The 24,035-nt window shown below is 44.0% G+C and overlaps 1 long non-coding RNA gene across 1 annotated transcript in view; it reads right to left on the reverse strand.

The window, feature by feature from the left end:
• Positions 1-474: 474 nt before the first annotated feature.
• LOC113930928 overlaps positions 475-24,035 on the reverse strand; it is a 41,709-nt gene continuing 18,148 nt past the window's right edge. The window contains exons 3-4 of the long non-coding RNA XR_003522629.1: positions 18,354-18,450; positions 475-794 (exon numbers count right to left, since the gene is read on the reverse strand). This is a non-coding gene — a long non-coding RNA (uncharacterized LOC113930928). The remainder of the gene's footprint in view (positions 795-18,353; positions 18,451-24,035) is intronic.

Below are 24,035 nucleotides of genomic sequence, written 5' to 3' on the forward strand. Positions count from 1 at the left end.
GAAAATTTTAAACTCCAAAGTTTAATTCTTGTTTATCCCTTTTGAAGGTTAGTGTATGGTATGGGGAAAAGAACAAAAATATTTCTTTTAGAAAAATTGACTCTCAGGGGACCCAAGAATCCAACCCTCATAGTTTAGACAGTACTATTTTTTACTTGTTCTGTGCTTTTTCTTAGAAATTGAGCCCTGATTATCATTCTGTTTCCTGTCCAGAGTTAGCGTTGAGTACAATGAAGCTATGGGCTATACTGGACGCCTTGCACAGAAATTGTATCTGAACTCTTGAAAGCAGTTATACTTAGAACTTAGACCTCACTGGGGCACCTGGGTGGTTCAGTCGTTAAGTGTCCGCCTTCGGCTCAGGTCATGATCCCAGAGTCCCGGGATCAAGACCCACGTTGGGCTCTCTGCTCAGCGGGGAGTCTGCTTCTCCCTCTCACGCTCCCTCTGTGCTCTCTCGCTCTCTCTCTCACAAATAAATAAATAAAATCTTAAAAAAAAAAAAGAAAGAAAAAGAAGAACTTAGACCTTACTAACATTCAAAGCCACCCAGAACATCATAGCTGCACATTTAAAGCAAACCAGGGTGTACTGCAGTTATTACTTGTCTAGAATCCTTTCTCGTGGCTGCTTCTCTGTGTTACATGCCTTGTGACGTAGATGAGCAGAATCAACACGGGACAGTGGGAAGAGAGCTGAGCAAGGGATAGAAGACTCCTGTTTTGTTCCAAACGTGGGCTCATCCAGCTGGGTCCCATTGATTCTTTGAGCTTCGGTTGCCCTCATCTCTCAAGCTTGAAGAAAAGAACAAGACGATGTGTAAGAAAGGCTTTACAGACTGTTTCGTGACGCACACAGTTGCGAGCTCCCCATATCACTGCACACTCCTTCCACGCTTGCTGTTCTTACTCAGATTTGATTCCTTCTGTCTGCTTACTGATTCTTTTTCATGACCTTCTCTCTGCTTGACTGCTCACTTTCCATTCCTACCTATACTTCGAGACCTAGCTCAAAGTATGACATGTTTGTGAAATTTCTGCCATATGTGCGCCCACCGCTTTCTCTCCCTTCTTTGGACTCCTTTTATTTATCCCCATGGATAATGTTTCCTCTTTGTTTTCTTTTCTCAAATAGGTTATGCATTCCATTAAAATATATATATACACACACATACATATTTATATATATATATATATATATATATATATATATATATATATATATATATATAGGGTTTTTCGGTGGGTCCACCATCTTAAAAAGGACATGGCAGGCATTTCATGCATAGTGTTCATTGCTTGTATTTAAAAAGATGGGACAAAATCAATGGTGTGCTGGCAAAAGCCCTAGTTTGTAGCATTTACTGATTTCCATGGTGTAAATACTTCCACCATGGCCGATTTCAAGCTACCAACATGATGTCAATCAACTCACAAAATTCCTGCATTTTTAAGAATTAGACCTTATGGGCCAGTGTGAGCTGGCTCCAGTACCCAACTCGACAAAATGCTCTATATAAGAAGTCCTTTCTAAAGAAACAGCATAACCTTCTTCTTGATTCATAAGAAAATCTGATATTCGATTTTATAAAAGTCATTCTCTTACTTCCTTAATCTCCCAAGAGAAGGTTGGATATGCGCATTTTTAAGAATAGTTTAACATGGACAGATGCTACAAGCCAATGCCTAATTTTTCAGAAGCATCTTGCTCTGTCTGTCAAGTGTGGCAAACACCATAAAGTGATTCATCTGTATCATGTGTGTGACTTCGTGTCACCTTAATTAGAAATGCCACTCTTCTAACCATAGCACTGTGTTGCAATTTTAATCTGAAAAATGAAAATGTTCCCACAGTGGAAAATTTATTTCCAACATGCTGCGGCTTTGAGTAGAAGGCTCTCAGTTGGTGAGGTGCAGGAGAATGGTCTTGAAGCTGGAGGAAATTGCTCAGAGCTCCAGGGTGGCATGGGAAGGAGGTCAGGACACCAGGGAGACTTCCTAAAAAGAAAGATACCCAAAAGCAACCAAAGACCCTATGTATTCCTTGAGTGTTTTGAGAGGTCTTGTACTAAAGTCTCAACAATATGCTTAAAATCTTACAGTAATCATCCGGCTGGCAGAAAAACACATTTCATAAAAACAAACAAACATATGAAGTTCATTTTTAACAATCCACATCTCTATAGAGAAAGCAATCTGCTTTGGTGAGGTCAGAAGAGTCTCAAAAGCATCAAATAAGATTCATCCACAATATGATAAATTTGGACTTTTTACCTAACCTGACCAGATCTTTGGAAATTTACTATCTCTGGGTCACAGGAAAGAGTGAGGTGAAATGCACATGAGCATATGTACAAAGGCCATATGAAGGAATAATTGAATGCTATGCTAGTTGAGCCCTGGTCCTTTGTTTTCTGAGACAGAACTAGGAACTGACCTACATACCAATCATTTATTTTCTTTTTTTCCTGAATTAAAAATGAGTTCACTGTACAAAAGTGGCTGGTTTCCACACCAAGGGGGCGGGGAGGGAAGGGAAATCAAGGGAATGATACAAATGGTTTGCATTCAAAGGGCCTCTGTAAACAATGAAAAGCAATTCTCTGGAACTGCAGAACTCAAAATAAATAAAGCATGTGGGCATTTTGGGTGGAAATTGTAGGGGTTTGAGATGTTGAAGTCCCAGCTCACAGTAATTCAAAATGTGACCTTATTTAGAAATAAGATCTTTGTAGATGTAATTAGTTAAGATGGTGTCATACTCAAAAATGTTCAACAAAATACCAGCAAACCCAACTCAAGAGCCCACCATGACCAAGCGGGATTTATTCCTGGAATATAAGAGTGGTTCAGCATATGAGAATTCATCAATGTAATATAACACATTGATAGAATACGGGACAAAAACCACATGATCATTTCAATCGATGCAGGAAAAGCATTTGACAAGACCCAAAGCCCTTTCATGATGAAAAAAAAACACTCAGCATACCAGGAGTAGAAGGAAACTTCCTCCACATAATAAAAACCCCATATGAAAACTCCATTGCTAACACCATACGCAGTAGTAAAAGAAAAAATTTCCTCTAAGATCATGAACAAGATAAGAACGCTCTCTTTTGCCACTTTTACTCAACATAGTATTGGAAGTCCCAGCCAGAGAAATTAGGTAAGAAAAAGAAAGAAAAGGCATTCAAATTGGACAGGAAGAAGTAAAATTATCTTTGTTTGCAGGACCTGAGCTTATGTGGGAAAACACTGAAGAACCCCACAAAGAAGTGTTAGAAATAATAAATGATTTAGCAAAGTTGCAAGATACAAAGTGAATGCGCTAAAACCAATTGTGTTTCGATGCACTGACAGTTAACAATCTGAAAAGAAAATCTAAAAATATTTACAATAGCATTGAAAATAACAAAATACTTAGGAATAAGCTTAACCAAGGAGGTGAAAGACTTACACATGGAAAACTATAAAACATTGCTGTAAGAAATTAAAGACATAAGTAAATGGAAAGACATCTGTGTTCATGGATTGAAAAACTTAGTATTAATGTGTTAATACTATCCAAAGCAATCTGAAAATTCAGTGCAAGCCCTATCAAAATCCCAATTGCACTTTTTGCAGACCAAAAAAAAAAAAAAAAATCCATCCTAAAATTCATGTGAAATCTCAAGGGACCGCAATCAGTCAAAACAATCTTGAAGAAGTTGGAGGTCTCACACCTTGTGATTTCAAAACATATTTGAAAGCTATAGTAATCAAAAGAGTGTGGTACTGGCATAAAGACAGACCTGTAAGCCAATGCAATAGGATAGAAAGCCCCCAAATAAACCCTCAGATAGGTGGTCAAATGGTCTTCAACATAGGCGCCAAAACCATTTGATGGGGAAAGGGTATTCTTTTCAACCAAAATGCTGGGAAAACTGGATAGCCACATGCAAAAGAGTGAAGCTGAACCTTTCTCTTATACCATATAAAAAAAATTAACTAAAAGTAGATTAAAGACCTGAACTTAAGACTCAAAACTGTAAAACTCCCAGAAGAAAATAAAAGGGTACAGGATGAGACACCCCAAAATGTGCCATTTTGACATAAAGATCATTTTAAGTTAAAAGTAATAAAAAGCCAGCGGATGCAGGGTGCAGGAAAGGTGCTCTGCCTCCCCATGGCTGCCTACATTTACATTGGAAAGGAGAGCCTGCAACAGAAGGGAAGTATGAACAGAGGCCCCTTTTATGGAAGGAACTCATCTGCATAATAGAACAATCTTGTTTTTCCAAACATCTCCTTTCACCTTCTTGCTAATGAGCTTTCTCCCCTTTGTATCAGCAGACCCCAACACTTTTCCTTAGCTCATATAAGCTTCGCATCACCTCATGGTATTCAGAATCTCACGTTGTGTGGATTCCCTGTATCTATGCTATTAAATTTGATTTTCTCCTGTTAATCTGTCTCATGTCAATTTGATTCTGAGTTCTACTCTTAGCCGAAGGACCTTGAATGGCAGAGGACACGGTCTTCCTCCCTGACAAAGGCATAAAGCTAAGAACCTCGTGACTTCGGATTTGACAATGATTTCTTGGAAATGACACCAAAAGTACTGAAAACAAAAGCAATAATAGACAAACGAGACTCTACCAAACTTAAGAGTGTTTGTGTATCGCTCTTTTTTTGTGGTGCCTTGGAGGCAGTGGGCAGCATTAGGATAAAGATGAACATCTCTTTCCCAGATACTGGCTGCCAGAAACTCAGTAAAGTGAATAATGAATGCAAACTTCGTACCTCTTATGAGAAGCAGATGAGCGCTGGGTGTTACGCAACTAATGAATCATTGAACACTACATCAAAAACTAATGATGTACTACTATATGTTGGCTAACTGAACTTAAATTTTAAAAAACTTAAAAAAAAACAAGAAGGATATGGGCTACAGAAGTCGCTGCTGCTGCTCTGGGTGAAGAATAGAAGGGTTACGTGCTCCAAATCAGTGGTGGCAATGAGAAACAAAGCTTCCCCAGGAAGCGGGGTGTCTTGACCCACGGCCATGTCCACCTGTGCCTGAGTAGGGGCATTCACGCTACAGACCAAGGAGGACTGGAGGAAGAAAGCACAAATCTGCTCAGGGTGGCATTGTGGATATCAATCTCAATGTTCTCAGCTTGGTCATTGTGAAAAAAGACGGCAAGGATATTCCTGGACTCACTGATTCTACTGTGTCCCATCACCCAGGGCCCAAAAGAGCCAGCAGAATCCACAGACTTTTCGATCTCTCTACAGGTGATGTCCACCAGTATGTTGTGAGAAAGCCCCTAAACAAAGACAGTAAGAAACCTAGAACCAAAGTGACCAAGATTCAGCGTCTTGTTATTCCACGTGTCCACCTACGCAAATGACGGTGTATCGCTCTGAAGAAACAGCGCACTAAGAAAAATAAGGAAGAGGCTGCAGAATATGCCACACTTTTGGCTAAGAGAATGAAGGAGGACAAAGGAAAACGCCAGGAACAGATTGCCAAGAGGTGGGGGCTGTCCTCTCCGAGAGCTTCTACCTCCAAGTCTGAGTCTGGTCAAAAAGGATTTTCTAAGAGTGACAAATCAAGAAGATCAGACATCAACAAACCAACCAACCAACAGAACAAAGCTGGTCTATCCAAGGGCATAATCAACAAAGTGAAAAGGCAACCTATGGGAGAAAATCTTTGCAAATTATCTATCTGATAAAGGGGTGAATAATTAGAACATAGGACTTCAACTCAGTAAGAATAACAACAAATGAATACCGTGATTTAAAAATGGCCAAAAGACTTGGACATTTCTCCAAATCACTAACAAGCACATGACAAGATGCTCAACATCACTCACCCATTAGAGAAATGCACATCAACACCATAATGAGATACCACCTCACACCCATTATGATGGCTTTAAAAAAAAAAAAAAACAAATACTAGTGAGGATGTGGAGTAATTGAAACCCTTGTGCCCTGCTGACAAGACGGTAAAATGGTGCAAGCAGTACGAAAGGGTAGGACAAGTCCTCCGAAAATTAAATCTAGAACTACTACATGATCCAGTAATTCCACTACCGGGTGTATATCTAAGAGAATTGCAAGCAAGGTCTCAAAGATTACGTGTTCCGAGGGAAAGAGACTGTTCTGTTTTGATTGGGCCCACGGAGGACCTGAAGCTTCTGGCCAACAGCCCCCTGGAACTGAGGCGAGCCGATAACCACATAGGGGAGCCTGCAAGCTGATCCTCCAGCCCCAGCCCACTGTTCAGGGGACTGCAGCCCTGGTCAACAGCCTGACCGCAACCTCATGAGCGTCCAAGAGCCATCACCCAGCTAAGGTGCTCTTGACTTCCTGATTCACAGACGTGGTGAGATAACAGATGTTTGCTGGTTTAAACTATGATTTGGGGGAGTTTGTTATGTTCGTATACAAAACGAACAGATAACCATAGCGCTAACGTCATGAATGGAACGAAGACATTTAAACATTACTGCGGAGACCCATCCCTGTTTTTCAACTTGGGCTGCTACTGTACATTTATGAGGAAAAGAAAGAGTTCATTGTTTAAAGTGCTTTTTAAATGTACATAAGCATGGTTGTTTAATAGTGGTGGGAATGTCATAATCAAATATCAAAACTAGAACACACAGAGGATTACATGGGATCACATCAGCATGTGACCACTGATGTTCGAAGGACCAAAACATTGTCAACTATTTTGACTAACTGAAGAAGGCCGGCCTCATATGCCCTAGCAATATTTTCATTTTATATTCAAGATATTCAGATTATATGCTGTACTCCTCACTAGGATTGCATGCTCCAGATCACAGAACATTGCCTCCCCTCATCATGATGTAAGAACATTCTATTTCTCTGCAATTACAATTTTCAGGAGTGGCAGCTGCTGAATAATCATAGGAAAATTGCTTTAGTGCTCTTCCATAAAATCTACATGTTCCCAAACCCGGCATTTGTTGAGATTGTAACCCCATGGCTTAAAGATGTGCATGATCTAAATGTGTTTTATAAGATTTCCTCTGAATACCTTGGCTGCTTTACAGCATCGGGCAAAGGGAATATTAGTGTTCTGTGAATTACCTATTTGGCCAATTTTTTTTTTTTATTTGCCCAAAACGGTCATTTAAAAAAAAATATAGAATGTGTAGGTCCTCCTTAAAATGAAAGGTTGGAACAGATGATAGATAATTAAGGTCCATTTTATAGACTGTAAGTGTATCTAAGAAGGGACTCAAGGACCTAAAATGAGGAGTCTTAGGGCTGGTCTAGAAGCCCTCTGATCACCTAGTGTGTGGCCTTCTGGGGAGGGGCCAACTCTCCCAGATAGTCAGAATGGGAAGCAGACTGACCCTGAATAAGATACAGGTTATGCTGCTACGGATAGAATCAATGATAGGAAAGTTCTGGAATCCAGGCTATTTGTTGTGGTTCCCTAGCAGGCAGGTTGATTTTTTTCTGAGTAAAGATGGAAGAGAACCTTTGGGCAGAACCATTGGTGTGTGGCCAATCCATGCAGCAGGCATGTGTATGTGGGGTGTGTGGATCTGAGAAGGAGGAGCCCCCTTTGAGGACCATGTTATATAAGCACATAGACCCCAGTGAGGGGACAGTCAATGCTGGATAAGTTGGAAGGGATGTCTCTAGGCTCCCTCCTATTGATACGTGCCATGTTTGAGGAATCTGAACCTTAGAAGCCTACAGAGAAGAGTCTCTGTCAAGAAGCAACGAAAAGGGGTGCCAAGATGACTCAGTCAGAAGAACACGCGACTCTTAATCTCACGGTCATGAGTTCAAGCCCCACATTGGGTGTAGAGATTACTAAAAATAAATAAATAAATAAACTTAGGAAAAAGAGAGAGAAAGAGAGAAGCAATTAAACAAGGAGGAAACACACCAGCTATTTTAAAAGAGAGTTTAGTGAAATAGGTATTAGAGGACTGAGAAGTCATGGAGGGAAGACTGTAGTGACATAGAAGTAGTCACTGCTCCTGGAAGCAATGGTCACTCCCAGGCCTACAGGCGCAAAGAGAAGTTGGGGCTATCAGAACCCCCCCAAATCTATCAGCAGAGGCCTGTAGAGCCAGGCTCCAGACCTCTGAGGAAGCAGCTGCTAGTTGGCTGGTGTTGGTACCTTTAAGGGGATGGAGAATAATACTGGAAATTGGAACCAACTATTCCTGGAAGCAACAGCTACAGGGCAAGGAAGCATGGCCAGGGTGACCCTGGCAGGACCAGCAAGCAAATGGGAAGAAGTCACGTCCTCTGTCCCTCGTGCTTCTCTCCCCAGCTAGCACCCTTACTGGCACAGCCGAACAGGGAGACAGATGGCAAAGGGGCCATGAGGTTTGCAGAGTTCCAGCCCCAGCATCAGAGGGCAGAGTACAGAAGGCAGGGCCTGAGCTGAGAGACTATGGTTTAATAACTAGTCTAAGGAGAAAATACACAAAAGAGGGGCCTGTGGCCTGGGGAGATCTCGGAGCAAAGGGCAGCGGGATTGACCGGAGAGAGAGTAGCAGGGAGCCAGGGAATGGACTCTCCTGTGAACAATATTGAAGCCAGGGACTAGAGTCGGGGGTTGGGGGGGTCAGTGGAAGGCACAGGGAGCCAGGGAGAGTTGGGGCATTTGGCTCAGGCCTCAAAGTTGGGTTTGGATGGGGCTCAATGTCAGCCATCGTTCAGCGGAGGAGTTTGTAAGGGAGCAGGGTTAAGTCCTCATCTATTTACGTAGGCCACTGAGAAAAAGCAGTTCCTGTACTTAGGTGTAGCTCAGAAACTAATCTTGAAACACTTAACTTGCATTCATCCAGTGGTGTTGGAAGTTAGATACTAAAATGCAATGAAACATGATGAAGAGCTTCCTGCTTTGTCACCAGGTAAAATAGGAAGTGGCTATCCACTTGTTTTCTGGAGTTGAGTGAATGGCAGTGGGTGAGTAACAGAATCTATGACACACGTATCACATTTTGTACTGTAATATGCATTTACGTGCCTTGGCAGAGAGTTGGTGAAGCACTACTTTAAAGATTTATTCATTATTATTTGAGAGAGAGAGCGAGCGAACGAGCATGGGGGTGGGGTGGGGGTTGGGCAGAGGGAGAGGGAGAGAATCTCAAGCAGACTCCCCGCTGAGTGTAGAGCCACATGAGAGGCTCAACAAGGGGCTCAACCCCACGACCCTGAGATCATGACCTGAGCCGAAATCAAGAGTTGGACACTTCACCCACTGAGCCAGCCAGGTGCCCTGGTGAAGTACTACTTTAATACTTCCCTCAAATTCCACCTCTCAGACCCTGCATGGCCACGCTCAGTGTGCCCAAGTGGTCCCTGGTCTCTTTGTTTGCTCCCCCATGATCCCTTGCACCACTCTGAACCTCCCTAGTTTGTGGCCCTAACGCCCCACCCCTCTCTCCTTACAACGAAGCAAAGTTTCCACTTAGGGAAAGACTCATTGCTGGGTTTCTTGTAGAATCAAGATATCAAGTCACTACCTAAGTGGGTCTCCCCTCTTTCCCCTGGATTTAATACCATGGAAGGGGCAGGAAGATCCATTTAAGAGAAACGTGTGATTATTTTCCAGCATCACTGATTCTGCTAAAGTAGATTCTAAAGAGAACTACCCATAGCCGTAGCTTCAAAAGATGCAAGAGGTTTTGATGCCAAGAAAAAAAAAAAAAGATGCTTTTATGACCCAAATAGGATGAGTCGTAAAGACACCACTACAGCTCCAAACTAGGATCAGAACTGGACCAAACTGATGACAATGAAAAAAATATTGCAAAAGATTCTAAATTATCTCCTGGATTTTGTTTTACTCAATGACGTCCTCTTTTAAGCTCTCAGATCTGCTTTTCAATATTTATGTCTTAACAAAATGTTTTTATAAAGTACAAATGGAGAGCCATGTGGTCGCAACAAAGCTCCCCTAGGGTCAGCGTACCTAATTTCAAGGCAAGTTCCTAAGAGAAAAATAGCCTTTGAGTTTCGAGTTTGCAGTCTTAAAGATTCAAATTAATGATAATAATGCACATAAAAGCATGTTGACAATATTGTTCTCTCTTTTATTCCTGGCTGTTTCCAAAGCAATCCCAACTAGTAATTTTTCGTATTCATAGTTAGGCTTACAGCTAGGTCCATGCCATGTGTCTTTCTCAGACTAACCCAGAAAGTAATTATAAACTCTGTCACCTTTGAGCAATAAGGTTGGGCTGTGTTTCATCCTAACATCTAGCATTTATCATCTCCAGGGGATGTATAAACTTGTACTTGAAACCACCTGCCACGCCTGTGAATAAGCCTTTTCCTCATCTGCAGCCTGTTGGGTTGGGACTTGTAACTGGAAGGCAGATTTAGGCTCAATCAAGCTTGATCCAAAAAAGGACTACAAAATAGTCTCTTGTAATTTTCCTTTTAAAGTCTTCCAGCTGGGGTCTTGGCCTGCTGTTTATGTATCAAAGCTCCTGAAAGCATTTCCATTTCAAGCTTTTTACCTTTTAATTTGGTCCTAGATTTCCCATGAAATAAACCTGTCCAAGAGTTTTATGTGGATGGTGACCAACCATGCCAGGTTCCTGGGACTTGGGACTTCAGGGCTAAAACTGGATAAGCCGGTCAGCCGGCAGATGGCTGGTTGGCCCCAGGAGGCATTAGGGATCAACTTCAGCCGGCTTCTTTTTTGTCTAAATTCAGCTTCCATGTAACAACGTGTAACAAGAGCTTCTAGTAGGTTGGTTGTTGTCATAAAGCAAGCAATGTGGGTTTTACGCAAATGTAAATTTTATTGTTTAAAACAGGGGTCAGCAAATCCTGCCCATCACCTGTTTTTCACATGTTTAAATGACTAAAAAGAAAAGATTACGCGACAGAAATTTTCTGGAGCCTGCTCCTCAAAGCCTAAGATATTGACTATCTGCTCCTTTACAGAAAAATTTGCTGATCACCAGTCTAAGATAGCGAGCTATAGAAATATCATATAACCAAAACACTAGGCCCATTTTCATGATAGGATGAAATATATTTCTGACAGATTGCCCCAAATTCCTTGATAAATTGTATATTATTTTGTCATATAATGCCTTATAAATTTATAAAAAATATAAAATGTTAAATTGGTTAATTTTTTTCTAAATTCGTAAGTAGCACTCATAGTTATTTTTCTTTCTAAATTAAATGAAACAGTAGAAATCACATAACGAAGCCCTCTCATTCTATAGGTGAGTAAACTGAGGCTAGGCAGAATGAAGGTACTTGACAGAGCTCACCCATAGCTTAGTCGGAGAAAGAGCCAGATTTAAGAACACTGCCTGGATTCTAGCAATCCTTTTTTGTTTATTTGTTTATTTTCAAGCAATCTGTACACCCCGCATGGGGCTGGAACCCACAAACCCGAGATCAAGAATCGCACGCTCTACCAACTGAGCCAGCCAGGCACCCCAAGCATTCTTTACTTTATACCGAGGTGCTCTTCTCATTCAAGATGGCAATTTAAAGAATGAATCATCACAGGCGCTTGGGTGGCTCAGTTGATTCAGCCTCTGCCTTCGGCTCAGGTCATGATCCCAGGGTCCTGGGATCGAGCCCTACTCAGTGGGGAGTCTGCTTTTCCCTCTCCCTCTGCTGCTCCCCCTGCTTGTGCTCTCTCTCAAATGAATAAATAAAATCTTAAAAAAAAAAAAAAAGGAATGAATCATCGCTAAGTTGTTAACATACCAAATGTATTCTCCTGGGCGATTTCCACTCCCTGCCTCCACTAGACTAAGACAGAGAAATGTCGTTACCATCTCTATGGGGCAATATTTGCCCCGTTTACCTGCCAATTTGGTGGTCTCTGGTAGTCTGTGCTTTAGAACTGGGTTTCCAGCCAGCCTTCCCACTATGGAGGCACGGTAGAATGGCCTTGTGTGTGTGTGTGTGTGTGTGTGTGTGTGTGTGTGTGTGTGTGTGTGTGTGTGTGTGTGTGTGTGTGTATTATTTTGTTTTAATGTCATCCTCAGTTATTCTAATCCGATCAGTCTGAGTGAAGCCTAAGAACTGAGTATGCTTTTAAGGTTCAATTGATTCTAATATGAACCACCGCGTTTTACAGAAAGTAAAACTATTTTTTCAAATGGTGAAATATGAAATATCTTCACCAGAGCACATACTCTGATTTGGGCAGTGTCTCAGGCCTGAGTGATTTTTAAACAATAGAATAATTTTAATTTGAAACGTTGAAGAAAAAAAACACATATTCTACAGACTATAAGATAACTGAAGATGGATTACGGCAATTCACTTTGGTCTCTATTTTATGTTTCTCTTTATAAAGTTCATTATAATCGTCTATCATTTTTTTTCCCCTGGCATCTAACATCTACTTGACACTACAAAGAAAGTACTTAGCTAACTTATAAAGCAATGTATATAATAACTACTGATCAATAGTCCTTAGAGTTTGGGATCTGGAGTGGTTTAGCTACTTGGGTAGAACAACTGGTATCTAAGGAAAACAACACAGTTGGCCCTTGACCAACACAGGTTCGAACTGCATGAGTCTACTTATATGCGGATTTTTTTTCTCAGTAAATACAGTACACTACTGTAAGTGTATTTTCTCATCCTTATGATTTTCTTAATCATTCTTTCTTTCCTCTAGCTTACTTTCTTGCAGGAATACGGTATATGATACCTATACAAAAAAAGTGTTAATCAACTGTTTATGGTATCAACAAGGCTTCTGGTCAACCGTAGGCTATTAGTAGTAAAGTTTTGGGAGAGTCAAAAATTATATACAGATTTTTGACTGCACAGGGGGTGAACACCCCTAATAGCCACATTGTTCAAGGGTCAGCTGTCTATGATTTTCTACACATCTGTATCTATTTATATATGTGGATGTATATGTGTATATATGAGATTACTGATATTCTGATTTCTAAATATCGAACTGAAAAAATTTTGATTTGCGAAAACATGATATTAAATAACATAAACCTACTACAACATGTGATTTTAGATACAGATTTAATTATATATGTGTGTGTGTATATATATAAAAATATATATAATGCATGCATATTTGAACAATGTATATTTTACCCCAATGTGTCATGTTCTAAGAGGTTATAAATATTTCCAAGTGAGGAGGAAGAATTCTTTAATCACATTTCATGCCATTTGGAGTATATTTAAGACTCAGCCGAGCGTGAAGTAAAGACATGTTGTTGGCTGTAAGCAAGCAGAATTACTGCGCGTAGGAAAATTTTCACCCCTCTGTGCTCAATATACAATTTTCTAAAATTTTACACCCACTGCTTAGATCAAATCTTCCAATGATACAGCCAAAGATGAGAAATTATCCTGTAGGTCCTGTTTCTTTGTCAAAAACGGTTCCATATTCCAAATTAATATAGTGAACATGGGAACCTAAGTCCCTCGAGGTGCCCATTCATCAGTAGCAATTTGTCTTGATGGGAATTTGTAAATTATATTCACAAAGAAGGCCACAGAGCAGAGCTTCTCAGCCTCTGCACTACTGACATTTTGAACCAAAGAAGTCTTTGTCACGCGGGGCCGTCCTGTGGATTGTTGGATGCCGAGCAGCATCCCTCGCCTTGACCCACTAGATGCCAGTAGCACACACAGCCCTAATTTGTGACAACCAGAAATGTCTCCAGACACTGCCCAGTGTCCACTTGGGGCAGAATCCCCCCCGGTTGAGAACCACGGCTAGAAAGTATAGATCACAGAACGGAAATCACTTAACATTGAGAATGTGAAATTACTTTGTCACTAAACGCCTTTCCTCCCTTTCAGGATGAAATGATAAGATGGCAGGTTCCTGACAAGAGTTTCGGTGACATAAACAGTGATTCAGTCTCTGTGACGGTATTAGCTACTGGCAACGGATTCTCCTATTTATCGTCACATCATGTATCCGCTAAGTCTCTCAAGTCTGGAAAAAAAGGGCAAGTCCCTTCCAGTCACAATGAAGTTAAAACTGAAACTGTGTCTTCATTTTAGCTAGAGGAAGGTTTTGACCGGGACAAGGCTCTTCCTCATGTACTGGTCCAGGAACTGTGCTCTTGGAGGGGGATGGGCAACCTTGAGTACAGATCAAGTGGAGGGCGGGGTGCTGGGCAGACATTGGTCACCCAAGAAAATATGTCAACATCTGTCCATCACAGCAGCCCTGGCCCGAAGATCATTTTTTCTGCTTCTGTAAGCACCAATGACAAAATGCCACTGAGCTGTGTCCTTTGTTGCCCGTGGCATTTCCCACCACTGCACCACCTCTGATATGCTAATGAAGAAACCCAGGGTTTTGTGTGGCTGAAAAGGCTTTCAGGCACCATCGTTGGGTCGACAAGCCCATGACTCGGCAGGGCTGTGTGAGAGGCTCCCCTTCCCAGGGCCCTTCCTCACACCTTTTCTGTGCATGTGCGTGTGCTTAAGGAAGGGCGATTAACCATCTGGCTGCCGGAGGAAGGGACAGAACATTAAACAGCAAGAACGTGCACCTTGAAAACTGCCAAGTGGCATGTGATTGTCTAGCCCACTCTGGGGTGAAGCCATAAACCGATGGCCTGAATCTGAAAATGACCCGTTGGCACCAGTTCGTAGTGAAACTTTGATGAGAGCAAGGTCTGACTCCATCATGCCTGGTTCTTCATGTAAATCTACCCCATGTGACTGCCAAGGTTTAAAAATACCTTCCGTAGGCGTTCAGAATAATAAGGTCACAGAATTATGAAATGTTAAGTGGCAGAAGCATTTTCTTTTTTCTCTCTTGGCAGAGTTATTTGCTCATCCCAAGTCTTCAATATTTATTCATTGGATTGAAATCCACAGGTTTAAAAGGAATCTTGCATGGATTCTTTTTCTAGAATTGTCTCTATTTGCTAGAATTATTTAATGATCATTGTGTCTTTATCCAGACCAAGTAACGCCAAAGGTTTGTTTGTTTGTTTTTTTAAACAAATTTACTTATTTTTTTAAGTAGGCTCCATGCCCAGCATGGAACCCAATGCAGGGCCTGAACTCACAACCCTGAGACCAAGACCCAAGCTGAGATCAAGAGTCGGACACTTAAGCGACTAAGCCACCCAAAGGTTTTTTTAAATCCAAAAAAATTCACAATCATAAATTTTCCCCCACTCCTCCTTTCAAATTCTAAAAATTCCTACTAATACTGTTAACTATTGCAAAGAAATACTGTCGTTCTCCTTTAAAACCTGGATTGTCCACTGCCAAGGTTTATTCATTTATCAAAGATTTATTGCAGTGTCAGACACTCTTAATAGCCATGAAAACTCAAAGAAGAGTAAGAGATAGTCTCTGACCTGAGGAAAAACATAGTGACATTAAAGAGACAGTACGTAAAACAAGTTAGTACATGATGAAGCAGTATACGTGGTGTTTCCGGTTCACAGAAGAGGGGTAGTCAGGGGAAGTCAAGGAAGGCTTCCTGGAGGAGGTGCAGCTGTGTGCTGGACACCGTGTTAGGTGCTGAGGGAAAAAGAAAGGAAGTGTGAGATACAACACTGGGGTCTGCACTAGAGACAAACTATCCTTTAGGGAGAGTTAAGAATAGTCCAGGGCAGAAGCACTGTGCAGCTGTAATGCTAAGCTGGCCCTCTCTGTTGTTGTTGCCTTTGTTTTGGTTTGGTTTTTTACTATTTAAATGTTCTTTCTCTTGAGGTATTTCTGTTTCACTGATAGAAGAGTTGAAATCCTCATAGGAGAGCGCTAAATTTCCCCTTTTTTTTTTGCTTTCTTACTCTCCGAGACTATCAACCCATCAGATACAAGCTTTAAGTGCATTTATCTTCTATCCCAGCCAAGAGCCCGGAGTCACCAGATCTGCTCATTCTGCTCGGAAAATAAAAGGCAGATGTTCTTCTCCCAAGGAGGCACCATCAGTTTCATCCAAGTGTGGGTTCTTGGATTTCTGTGGTGTTCAATGTGTCTATCATGCCGCCTTCGTTCATTAGCTAGTTGATTAATTCTTTTGCCTGAGATGTGGGTGCCCACACAGTGCTAGCCTTCGGTGATGCAAAGAGGACGGGAGCCCCTCCTCGACCTTGAGGAGCTCTGCCTTATGCATAAGAGACACGTACGCAGATGACTTTGAGCTGAATCTGAGGCTCAAGAGTGAGTTTTCCTAGTGAAGAAGTTAGAGAAATAGCATTCGCAGCAAAGGAAACAGCACAGGGAGAGCTGTGGAGGTGGAAGAGTGTGGTGGTCTCTGCTATCAGGTGGTGAGCTGTACACGGGAGACAGAGGGGCAGAGGGGGCTCTAGAAGGGACAGCTGCGGTTATGTCGTGAACCATCCTCAGTGCCAAGCTAATCTGGTCCAAGAAGCAGTGGGGCACTAGCAGGGACACGTAAGCGTGAAAGTGTCACCAGAAGCTCTACGGTTAAACAGGGGCTGTCCGACAGAACTCCCTGCCATGATGAGAATGTTCTCTAGCAGCATTAAAATATTGTAGCCACTAGCCATGCCTGACTACTGAGCAACTGGAATGTGGCTCGTGTGCCCAAGAAACTGACTTTCTACTTTTATCTCCCTTACATTAATTGAAGCTGAAAGCTACCAAGCCACATGTGACTGGTGGCTGGTGACAGCGATGCTGGAGTCCCCAAAGCGGGAAAGTTATCCCGGGAGCAGCAGGGAATGGAGGGGAGGTGGCCACCTAGGGGAACACACAACTCGATTAGAGAGGGAATGCATTGTCTTCTTTTTCTCTCAGAGATAGATCTTTAATGTCACACAGACAATTTTGACTATGGATTTGTATATTCAATATATAGACCATAACTTATTACAGAGCCAATGTAGTCTGTGTATGTCTGTAATCGAGAGGAAAGGTATTTCAGTGTAGAGTTATGGAAGGCACCACTGATCCCACCTTGAGGCTGAGGATGGGACCGTGAACAGTTCTTTCATTCCGTAGATCTTTATTTCGGAGAGCTGAACTTCCACCCCCACTCCCCCAACCATACCATCGGTGTGGTCACCAGTGAACTACGTTCTGCACACGATGGCCAAGACAGTGATTCTCAATGCAGGGGATTGGGGCAAGGTGGGGGGGGGGGGGGCAAGTTTGTCCCTCAGGGGACATTTGACATTTGGCAATATCTGGAGACATTTTTGGTTGTCACAACAGCAGGAGGGGATGTTACTGGCCTCCCATCGGTAGAGCCCAGAGATGCTCCTAAACACCGCACAGCACACAGGACAGCCTCCCCCACAGCACAGAACAATCTGGCCCCAAATACCACCAGCACTATGGTGGAGAAATCCTGGGCTAGGGCAGTACTTCTCAACCCTCCGTGTCCACTAGACTCACTTGGGAAACTTTCAAAGTATCTCAATGCCCTGGGCCTTCCCCAGGCCAACTGCATCTGCAACTCTGAGAGTGGGGCCCAGCCCAGGCATCGGAACTTTTAAAAACTTTCCAGGTGATTCTAACACAAAGCCAGAGTTGAGAACTCCTTCACCATCCTAAACCCCTAAATATCTGATTCCTAAAGGCAACCATTTTGTGTCTCTCATGGGAGTCCTCTGCACCCCCCCCATCCCCGTGGACCACCGCCATGTTACTTCGTCTATTTGTCACTGTGGGGCTCCTGAGACCTGTTGGACAAAGTACAGGTTTGGGTTTTGCCTATCAAGTGACAGGGGATTAGAGGGGCTTCTCTGGTAAACCGCGCCACAGACTGCTTCCTGCCCAGCAGGGGGGAACATGGCTAAGAGGAAAAAATGGCTAACAGGAAAGCTAGTGGAGGGAGATCGTTAGCAGCTATTAGTTCTTCGGTGGCTTTATTCATACTCCATGGGATTACTCAGCAGCAGGAAAGGCCGGCCTTATCTCAAGTCTGTTTAGCTTAATGAAGTAGAAAAGAACAACAGTTGCTGTCACGTTTTTTTTAAGGTGGAAGAAATACACATTTTGAAGTTGCCCTTGTTAATTTGTTGAAATGTTACTGGAAAGATGTTTCAATGGAAGAAAAAAAATTTCATGGTTTTTGTGAGACATCAAAACACTTTTCCCTACATCATCCTTTAATCGTCAAGAGACACCAAAGGCAACTTTCTTACCGTTGATTCACTTAAAGCTAACAGTTGGGGGAACAAATCAGAGGCCTTTGCTCTCTGCAAATTCTCTGGGCAGCCGGTATGGCCCGTTGGCGCAAGGCCTTCATCGGCCATCCCCTGGGAGCTCTGGAAATACAGCCCTTCAGCACACGTGGCTCTGGTTTTCAGTTGTTTTACACTTTACTAGGGTTTCATTTGTTCAATGTTATATCAACTCTAAGCATCCCACTTAATGCTTGCTTACCTGGTGGGAGCTCACTAGGCTCTCAGCACAGTGTCTTGATGTCTTTTGCTGCATCTGTCCAGCCAGGAGCGGTCCCCCTTGGGGCAGCTGCAGGAAGCTGGAGAAGGAAGGTGTTCATTAATGCAGCACTGTGTGTCAGCATGAAACTGTCCTTCATTCTTTCATCTTCAGCACTGGGACCCCACTCACCTCAGGCCACCATTTCTCCACCTCTCCATGACTGACATTTGGGACTGGACGTTCTTTGGCGTCCGTGCGTGGGCTGTCCCAGCAGCGTCCCTGGTCTCCACCCACTAGGGACCAGGGATGCCCCTAGTGATAACAGCCCAGAGTGTCTCCAAACATTGCCCCGGGGTGGGGGGTGCAAAATCACCCCCAGTTCGGAATCTCTCGCAGACTTGACCAGCTTCTAGTCAATAATCCCAACAGGGAACTGCTATGGGGTTTTGGGTGTGCCAGCTGACGAGGGAGGAGGCGAAGGGTATATCTGATTGCTGCTCTGTGGGGAGTGGGAGGCAAGGGGACAAGAAGAGATTCTAGACCAGGTAAGTCCATGCACTAGTCCAAGCAAGAGGGCGTGACAGCCTAGACAGGGATTTTAGCAGTGGGAATGACAGGTGGCCAAAGGGAGCCACAGGCCCAAAATGGAGTCACTTGTGTGAAGCCCACATCACCAAACCGAGACGTATCACTTGGCTTACTTACAGTTTCAGCCTGTCCCGGGAGTGGGATCTTAAGCCAGTCAATCTAGAATAACCTGGTCAGCACTAGTGAAGTAACTGGCCTGATGGACCCCTGCCAGCCACCAAAGGCAGGTGACTGCCTGAAACAATCCATTCCTCCCCAGGAAGTTCCCTGTCCCGCCCCCTTCGGCCTACAAACGTCTTTCATACCGCACAGCTCTCGGAGATCCATTCTATTTGCTGGAACAGATGCTGCTTATTCAATGAGTCATGACTATCAGTGAATAAAGTCAATAGGATCTTTGAAATTTACTCAGCTGAAATTTCATTTTTTAGCAGAGGGACAGATGGATTGGAGAAATGTTCTGAGAGAGCCACCAGGGCCACGTCGATGGACTGGAAAGGGGTGTGTGTGGAAAAGATCACCCCAAATGGCTCTTAGGTTGCTGGCCCTTGGTGCCACAAACGGGGAAGCAGGCTATGGGAGGAGAAACTGGTAGAACCCGGGGAGAGCCGGGGAGGGGCTGGGTCAAGAAGTCCTGCTTTGAGCATGTTAGTTTTGAAATCTCACTAGACAGTCTGGCAGAGATGGTGAGGAGGCAACTGGGTGTCAGAGTCTCAGAACTCGGGAGTGAGGAGTTGGGGAAACAGATTTGGTCAGAATGGAGATAGTGTGACGCGATGGGGAAGCAAGTGTAAACGGGGGGAAAAAATTGAGGGCTTCTTACACTTGGCAGCTCTCATTTCAAGCTCTGTTTTCGACTCCTGCTGCCCCAACAGATTAGAGGCAGCAGATTACAAGTGGGAAGAGGCTAGTGGGGTTTAGCGTAGCCAGATTTAGCTGGAAGCCCCGTTACGTTTGAATTTCAGACAAGCGAGAAGTAAACTTTTACCTAAGTATGTTTGGGACATACATGTTTCGTCTGGCCCCTCTAAACGGAGGCCAATACACCAGAGAAAGATGGCAATGGGCAATGTTTGATGGCCATAATGTGTGCCTTGAGACAGAGCAACTAGAACAATGCCCGGTACCTTCTTTATAAAAGGAGCTTCAGCATCACTGAGATGCTGAAAATACAGAAATGCAGAATCTCAGGCCCCATCCAGATCACTGAATCAGAATCTACATTTTAAGAGGAGCCCTGGGTGGTTGGCATGCACATTAAAGTTTGAGAAATGGTATACTGCACTATCTGGAAAATGGCCCCAGAAAATCCCAACATGGAACAATGATAAGGATGTGTAGGACTATGGTATGCATGAAAACATAGGAGACTTACAATAACTCCATCTTCCCTTGTCTAGTGTTGTAACAGTTGAAGTGTTCTTGCATATATCTGCTCAGTTACAACCAGGAAGGTTTTTGCTCTGTCATGTTACAGTTCTCTAGGAACCTTCATACACGGAGGGGACTGGGCTTCCCTAACCCTCTCGCTTAGCCCAGGGTGTGGGTCTCTCTCCCGTGTCCGGCACAGCCATGCTAGAGTGCCCCAGGCAATGGGCTTCACGCCCTTGCTACTGACCCTGGTTCTGCAAGTTTTTGCCACCAAATGCTGCTCCACCAGCGCCCCGGCTGGTTCATTAGCTACGTCCCTGCAGGACCGCGACAAAAATAGCTGCTACCGATCCCTGAGCAGTATTCTTACTTTGAGGATGATAAAACAGAAGCACAAAGAAGTTGTTAAAGCGTTAATTCTCCCTTCAAGTGCAAACAGGGGAAACAAAACAGAGAGGCAAGTCGCAAAGACCAGACCACAGTTCCCTCCACGCACCAGAGGGGAAAAGCTGGGCCAACACCTGGGTGGCTTATTGGGAAAACGAACCGGGCTAATCTGGTCATTTACTCGATCCAACTCGTAAGTGGCAAAACTCCATCCAAACTGTGGTGCCTGCAAACGTCCTGCCATCCTTCTGGATCAGTGATCCCCACCCTGGGCTGCACGTGGCAATCATCGGGGGAGATTTTAATCTCGTTGCCAGGCCACACCGCAGATCGATCACCAAAATCCTTGGAGGGTGACTCTAGGGTAGAGAAGCACTTCTTTATATTCCACGGTCAGTGGCATCCCCCAGCCTAAGGCCAAATATACGGCTTTCTTCCTCAAATCTGCACTCAGCATAAATGAACCAGCCAGGCTGGAGGGGGGCGACTCTGTGACTACTTTAAATTTACACCATGGTCTTGTGATTTTACATGAGATGAAGAGACCAGCTTTTCCCTAAACAGCCAAATCCCACCCCCCACCCCTTTTCACGAGACAAGACGGTCACTCGAGTTTTCTCTTTCTAGAGGGATCTCTGACCAGAGCTCACCATGCCAGCACAGCTTTTAGAATCCCATGTGGGTGCTTCTATTTAAAAGTTGTCTGTCTACAAATGCTCGAGGGAACAGACAGTCTGGTTTCTCCCTCACTTTTAGTCAGTTTGTGCTGGAAATAAACGTCCAGGCTTTGTGTGACAAGTGGAGACAGGACCCTAGACAAAGGAGGCCCGGGACCAGACTGGCTGGGAACAGAGCTGCTCTCCGCCCACCTGCACCGGTACATCTGATGGGATGCTTAAGTACCAAAGGACAGGCCCGCAGGACCTGTTAGTATATAAACATATACTCAATCGACAGTGACCTGAGCAACCGTGGGGTCCCCTCCTTCCCTGGTCACTGCGCTAGCCTCCCGCGATCCGGCCAGCATGGCCCAGCAAGGGTCCCCAGGCTGGCTCAGCTCAAGGGCCATCCTGTTCGGATTGCTCGTACCTTGGGCTGCACGGTTGTTACAGCTGCCAACAGCACCCGTGGGTAAAGGTCGCGCTTCGGAATCAAGTGTCCTGGGTTTCCGCTGGCTCCACCAGGCACACACCTTGGTTGTGAGGGCTTAGCTTCCTCAGGGGCAAAACATGAAGTTTCAAGAAACCATAAACTGCTTCGTGCCGTGATCAATAAATAGTACTCTTATTGTCTTTAAGTGTTTTTGTCCAGTTACAAAGAATGGACTCTCACATCCCTGACTCTCTCGCTCTTTCCTGTCTGTTGGGCCTATGGAATTGTCCGGAAAACCCAGTATAGTTTAGTCACCTAGAGGGCTGGGCGGCTGAGGCTTCTTCTTCTGTGGGGGTTGTGGTTGTGGTTGTTAGAGATGTTTGACTTCCTATCAAGCATCACATTTTAGAAATCTCTTTTTAAGCATGTTTCACATTTCCCCTGAAACCACCATCGTCATTTTCTTCCAGGACCCCTTGGTGCTCCTCAAAGCCCGGATGCGCCCCTTCCCCACTGTGCAGCGCAGGCTGCGCCTGGTGTTCATGCTGCTGCTCTCCGCTTTGCTCTCTCCTCCCACTTCCCCCCCGTTGGGCAGATTAGACACACTCGGGTCTTTCGGTCTTAGGGCTACAAATGGTGGACTTCCTGTTTCCACGTTGCAGGTAGATTCTCTTTCATTTCTCAGCAGCCTTAAAATCTGTGCGTCACGGTCAGCAGCTGTCCTCCTACCCCAGGGCCCCTCTCTACCCAGCAGGAGCTGGAGTTCAAGTTTCATTGTTTTGTCTCCATAACTCTCTGTTGCCTCACTGGACGATCCGAGAATAGGCCACCGATCTAAGTGCAGAATGAGCTTCGTGTATGCATTAGTCATCTACGGCTGCCTAGCAAATCACCCTAAAATGTAACAAGTTAAAATAACAATAGTTATGGCCTGGTGATGGGTATTAAGGAGGGCACGTTCTGCGTGGAGCACTGGGTGTTATGCACAAACAATGAATCATGGAACACTACATGAAAAACTAATGATGTAATGTATGGTGATTAACATAACAATAAAAAGGGGAAAAAATAACAATAGTTATGATTTTACACTTTCTGCAGGTCAAGAATCTGGGAGTGGCTCAGCTGGGTCTCTCGCAGGCTGTGGTCAAGGTGCCGGCCAGGAGCTATAGTCATTTGAAGGCTCAAGTGCTTGTGGGCAGGATTCAGTTCCTTCCATACTGTGAGACTGAAGGCCTCAATTCCTTGCTGGCTTTTGGCCAGAGGTCTTTTTTTTTTTTTTTTAAAGATTTTTTATTTTTATTTTTTTTAACAGAGAGAGAGACAGCAAGAGAGGGAACACAAGCAGGGGGAGTGGGAGAGGGAGAAGCAGGCTTCCCGCCGAGCAGGGAGCCCGATGCGGGGCTCGATCCCAGGACCCTGGGACCATGACCGGAGCCGAAGGCAGACGCTTAATGACTGAGCCAGCCTGGTGCCCTTGGCCAGAGGTCTTTCTTTGTTCTTTGTCTCATAGGTCTCTCCATAGGAGACAGCAAGCAAGAGGAGCCAGAGAAAAGGCAAAGCTGAAGTGATGATCTTTAGAACTTGATCTTGGAAGCCATATCCTATCACTTGCACCATATTGTATTTGCCAACAGCAAGTCACTAGGTCCGGCCATCACGCAAAGGGAGGGGACTACACAAGGTGTGACTACTGATGTTGGAGAGACGTTAGGGTTCAAAGCCCATGGCCAAGAAAGAATTCTTGAGACGTCTTTGGTGCAACAAGGTGGTTTTATTAAAGCCCGGGGACGGGACCCGTGGGCAGAAAAGAGCTGCCCTGGGGTCATGAGCAGTGGCTCATTATATACTTTCAGGTTGGGTGGGGGTTTGGGATAGCACAAGCCTCCCAGGTATTTTGGAAACAAGATTTCCAGGATCCTGAGGGGGCTAGCTATTGTTGGGGAAAGGTCATTCATTACTATTTAGGAAGTACTCAGTCATGAGACCCTTCAGATGTGTATCAGTGGGTCATATGCTTGGGGGATGAATGTCAACATGCATCTTGGTGGGTAGAGATAAAGGAAGTTTCCAAAGGAATTTTTGTATGTTAGAGTAGACTTACAGAATCCTGGGGGTCGAGCTAAGATTGCCTTTTTGCCCTTTGCAAAGTATAAACAGCAAGGCAGCTGAGTCCTTAGAGGAATGTCACTCTGCCTGTTTCAAGGACTTGTCACTGAGCTGTAGGTAGTAAGGAAATTTTTG

Source organism: Zalophus californianus, chromosome X (genome assembly GCF_009762305.2).
Source record: "Zalophus californianus isolate mZalCal1 chromosome X, mZalCal1.pri.v2, whole genome shotgun sequence".
Lineage (NCBI taxonomy): Eukaryota > Metazoa > Chordata > Mammalia > Carnivora > Otariidae > Zalophus > Zalophus californianus.